At 43.6% G+C, this 5,000-nt stretch overlaps 1 long non-coding RNA gene across 1 annotated transcript in view; it reads left to right on the top strand.

Moving 5' to 3' along the window:
- Positions 1–5,000, top strand: part of LOC123516028 — a 21,147-nt gene that overhangs the window by 13,343 nt on the left and 2,804 nt on the right. The gene's annotated exons all lie outside the window — the stretch shown is intronic.

Raw genomic sequence — 5,000 nt, 5'->3', positions numbered from 1 at the left:
TGTGTGTGTTGGCCAAACTATCCTCAGAGACTAAGGAAACGGAGATGAGGATTGTTGTAAAGAACTCTCTCTCTCTCTCTCTCTCTCTCTCTCTCTCTCCGGAACTATCTTTTTTGCCTATTTTTCACCGTATTTCTTTTATTTCTTTTCTTTTTGACTTCTTTTTTTTATTTCACTGCGCTGTTTCCTCATCGTTCTTATCCTCTGCCATTTATCTTTCATTTTTTACTCCTCCACGGTTGATCTTTTCACGTTTCAGTTTCCTCGTTTTCTTCCTTCTTCCTCGGCCACTTCCTCGTATACTTTTCCCTCTTTTATTCTATTTTTTGTTCTATCTACCGCACCTCAACCTCTGTGACACTAACAACAACAACGGAGAGCTTAGAATTAAAGGAAAAAAAACACACACATACGAAGCAAGCGATGAATGTTACCAGATTAACGAGTGCAGCTTTCCTAGAGCCGCCCGCCGTCTAGATCAGCAGGAAGGCAGAGGGAAAGAGAAAGAGGGAGAAAGTTAAGCTTCCTTAGGTCAGTACTTAGTCGCCGGCCAGTGCTCCACGTGGCCGGGTCGCGAAGGAATGTTTAGGGCAGGGAGTGTGACCGCCAGACGACAGATTTCCACAGCTGGTCCTCAGGTGGTCTCGAGATTCTTATTATGATGTTGAGACACTTCCGTTACACTTGACCACCCGCCCGTACCCTTCCTGTTGTTGTTATTGTTGCTTGTGGTGGTGGTTATTGTTGTGGTGGTTATACTTGTAGTAGTAGTAGTAGTAGTAGTAATAGTGTAGGTTCTGACGGTGGTTCCTTGCTGGTGGTTGTAGTGGTAGTAGCAGCAATAGTAGTAGTAGTAGTAGTAGTAGTAATGCTCTGTCCCTACCCTGCTTCTCTCCCTCTCCCTCTCCTCTCTCCCTCCCATGTGTGCTGTCATACCCACTCACCACCTCCCACCCCCTTGGTGACCTTTCTCGCTGGTGGGTGAAGGATGAGGGGAGTGGGGGGCCTCCTGTGCTGGAAAAGACGGCCTCGGCAGGGCAGGCTGGAAGTGGGAGGATGAAAGAAGGCAGTCTGGTGGCATTAAGCTTCTGAAGGAAGGAAAGAACTTCAATACAATAATGATAATAGTAATAATGATAATAGAGTAATGTTGCATAGATATTAAAAGCAGTAATGTGAGTTAGTTTATCTGTGTGTGTGTGTGTGTGTGTGTGTGTGTGTGTGTGTGTGTGTGTGCTCTACTGTTTTTCTCTATCTGTCTGTCTGTCTATCTGTTTATCTGTCTGTCTGTTTGTCTGTCCGTCTGTCTGTTTGTTTAGGTGTGTTTGTCTGTGTATGTTTATCTATATGTATGTATGTATGTATGTATGTGTGTGTGTATGTACGTATGTGCTTCTAAGAACTACTTAAACGAACCTGAATAAAACGTTCCTCTTCCTCCTCCTCCTCTTCCTCCTCCTCCTCCTCCTCCTCCTCCTCCTCCTCCTCCTCCTCCTCCTCCTCTTCCTCCTCCTCCTCCTCCTCTTTCTGTTGAAGTGTCCCGTGCCTCATCTCACTCAGTATGGAGGAACGAGGATTGAGGAATAGAGGGAAGGAGAAAGGAATGGAAGAAAAGGAGGAAAGAGGTGAATGACGAGAAAAAAATAAAAAGTGTAATAAAAATGAGATAGTAAAGTGACAGGGAAAGATAAACGTGAAGGAAAAGGAAAAATTGCAAGATGGAGGAGGAGGAGGAGGAGGAGGAGGAGGAGGAGGAGGAGGAGGAAATGAGGGGGGACAGGAGAGAGAGGTCAGGTTGAGAGGGAAAGGGGAAAGGGAGGAAGGCAGAAAGGTAGTAAGGAGATGGAAGGGCAGAGGGGAAAGGGAAGGTGAGAGGCAAGTGCTAGTGAGAGAGAGAGAGAGAGAGAGAGAGAGAGAGAGAGAGAGAGAGAGAGAGAGAGAGAGAGAGAGAGAGAGAGAGAGTTTTACAATATATCTATGTCATATCTATGATAATAATAGTGTTGTTAATGACACTCTGCTGTCTACAAAACCATAGTGATGATGATAATAATGATGAAAATAATGATAGTGATAATGATGTATGTAATGATGATGATGATGATGATATTGCTAATGAAATTGATGATGGTGATGATAATGATGAAAGTGAAGGTGCTAAACAGAGCGTTATCAGAGGTCAAGGGTGAATCTCTCTCTCTCTCTCTCTCTCTCTCTCTCTCTCTCTCTCTCTCTCTCTCTTCTTTCTCACTGTTGTGCCTTGTTTTCCTATAACATCCCCCTCCAATATCCCTTCCCGCCTTCCTCTACCTCTCCCCCTCTCTCTCTCTCTCTCTCTCTCTCTCTCTCTCTCTCTCTCTCTCTCTCTCTCTCTCTCTCTCTCTCTCTCTCTCTCTCTCTCTCTCTCTCTCTCTCCACGTGACACGCTTGGCTGCTTCTCTTTGGCACTCAGAAGACTCAGAAGAGTGTCACCTTTTACTATCTCTCTCTCTCTCTCTCTCTCTCTCTCTCTCTCTCTCTCTCTCTCTCTCTCTCTCTCTCTCTCTCTCTCTCTCTCTCTCTCTCTCTCTCTCTCTCTCTCTCTCTCTCTCTCGGAACCAAGACTTTTTTGTCCAGTGCTATCTCCCTTTCACAAACTTCTTCCTCCTCCTCCCTCCTTCTTCGTTTCTTCCTCATTCCCTCCTTTCTTCCCCCTCCTTTCCTCTTTCCCACTCTGTTTCTTCCTCTTCCCCCGTCAGAGGATTATGGAAAGTCACTCAGGACACTTTTTTGATGATTTATCCCGTTTTCTGTGACCTCTTACCTCTCTCTCTCTCTCTTTTTTTTTTTTCTTCTCTTTTTGTCCTTTTTTTTTGTCATATCCTCTTAACCTCATTTTCTTTGGCCTGTTTGATTCATGTCTTTTTTTTTCCCAAATTTTCTTCACGTCCTGTAGATTTCTGATGAAGTCTTTTAGTTTTCACTCATTCGTTTTTTTTTCTCTTTTTTTCTTTCCTTTCATCTATGTGTTTTTTTTCTTTTTTACCCCCGATGGCTTGATCCTCTCCTTCCTCGACGGGTGATTGGAGAGCTTCAGTATTGTGGCCACGGACTAATCCCTCTCTAATCTGACCTGACCTGACCTGGCGAGCCTGACCTGCTGCTTGATTGGTACACAGATTGGTAGATAGATAGATAGGTTGGTAGGTAGACTGGTAGGTAGATTGGTGGGTGGATTAGATAGATAGGTAGATAGATAGATAGGCAGGTAGGTAGGTAGACTATTAGGTAGGTGAGTAGGTAGGTAGACAGATAGATAGATAGATGCAGACAAATGTTTACATATAGATAGATAGATTGATTTAGTAATTAAATGATATGTAAGTATAAATAGGTAATGGAGGAACTTTGGCACCAGTAACTCATATTGAATTAGGTAGGATGAATTAGATTAGGCACATTTTCGTACTGTACATGAGGCAAATTTGAGATGTTTTATTGACAAGAACACATCGATTGTATTACACTTGACTGTATTGTTTTTTCCTTAAGTGCCTTTTACCTGCAATTTAAAGCCAACACTTTTTTAACCCATTCAGGACTGGAACGCATTTCTACCTTGAGTTTCGGTATTAGACAATTTTATTGACATTAGGAAAGGTCTATGGAAGTCTGGAGATTAATGGCCACAGTCTTCACTATTTTAATCCCTACTTGAGTTTCTGTAGCTGTATAAAATCACCAAATAGTAAGCCGAATGAATATGAAAACGCGTCATGGTACTACAGGGATTAAAATGACAAATAGAAAGAGTAAAAAAAATGTAATGTGGAGGAAAGTATCATATAAAAATAAGACAAGCGTATGAATGAGATTGATAAGTGGGAATAAGTTGACTTGGTATACAGAACATCCAGGTCTGATGTGTTGCAGCTTCCCTTATGTCGAATGCACTTACTGAACACACATAGTTTGCCAATGGGACACTCTTGATCAGTGCCAAACCTCACCTCTTTAATGGTCGTTACAATGTTGTTGATCTACAGAACGCAGACTCATGATGTCTTTTCATCGTTATATGACACATGACCCAGCCACTTAAGGCCTTATCCCTGCCAGTTGGTCACGTGTTATCTCCTCTTCCTCTCCCTTCTCCTCCATTTCCCATCCGGGGTTGCCTTCTCACCCTAGCCAGCTTTTAGCTTATACCTTCTCATTATGACTCTTGACCTAACTACACAGGGCCTTATCCCCGCTGGTTAGTCACGTCTCGTCCCTCCTTTCCCTCCCACCGAGTCTCCTCCCCGTCCTGCTATGCGGCGATGCAATTCAAACCACGCGCTGCTCGCGTGTCTAGTCACTGAGCTGATCCTGTTTTATCAAAGGTCCGGGGTGCACACTGAGCCAACCCTTGCATAAAGCATTCCCTGCACGGCGCTTAATGAGTTAGTCGCTCAGAAGTGTTTGCGTGTATGTATGTGTGCGGAGAGGCTTATTACCACCACACACCTCACCACCATGATGTTTTTTGTTATCTATTTTATGTAATGGATTTGCATGACGTGTGTGTGTGTGTGTGTGTGTGTGTGTGTGTGTGTGTGTGTGTGTGTGTGTGTGTGTGTGTTGCAATGCTCAATGGTTCTTTAGCGAGGCAGTGTTTTGTCAAGCGTGGGTAATTGGACTGAGAGAAACACATTCACTTTAGTAGAGCTTAGTGGCGAGAAAACCTTCGCTTTAATTACCGAAACATTGGGAGAAAAATGCAGTCGACCGTAATATGTAATAATGGTGTAGTCGTAATGATGGTGGTGGTGGTGGTGGTGGTGGTGGTGGTGGTGGTGGTGTTGTTGGCAATGGTGGTGTTGGTAGTAACATTATAAGATAAGAACATTAATAAATAAGGGAAGCTGCAAAGAGCCATCACTTACACGTGGCACTCCTTGTAAGATATGAGCACCTGTTTACGCGTATCCCCATAAATTTGTCTTAATCTTTTAAAGCTTCCCATTGATTGACCCGCC

The sequence above is a fragment of the Portunus trituberculatus genome, chromosome 40 (genome assembly GCF_017591435.1).
Source record: "Portunus trituberculatus isolate SZX2019 chromosome 40, ASM1759143v1, whole genome shotgun sequence".
Classification (NCBI taxonomy): Eukaryota; Metazoa; Arthropoda; class Malacostraca; order Decapoda; family Portunidae; genus Portunus; species Portunus trituberculatus.
The sequence above is the reverse complement of the archived record's forward strand: the minus strand, read 5'-3'. Positions and strand labels throughout refer to the sequence as shown.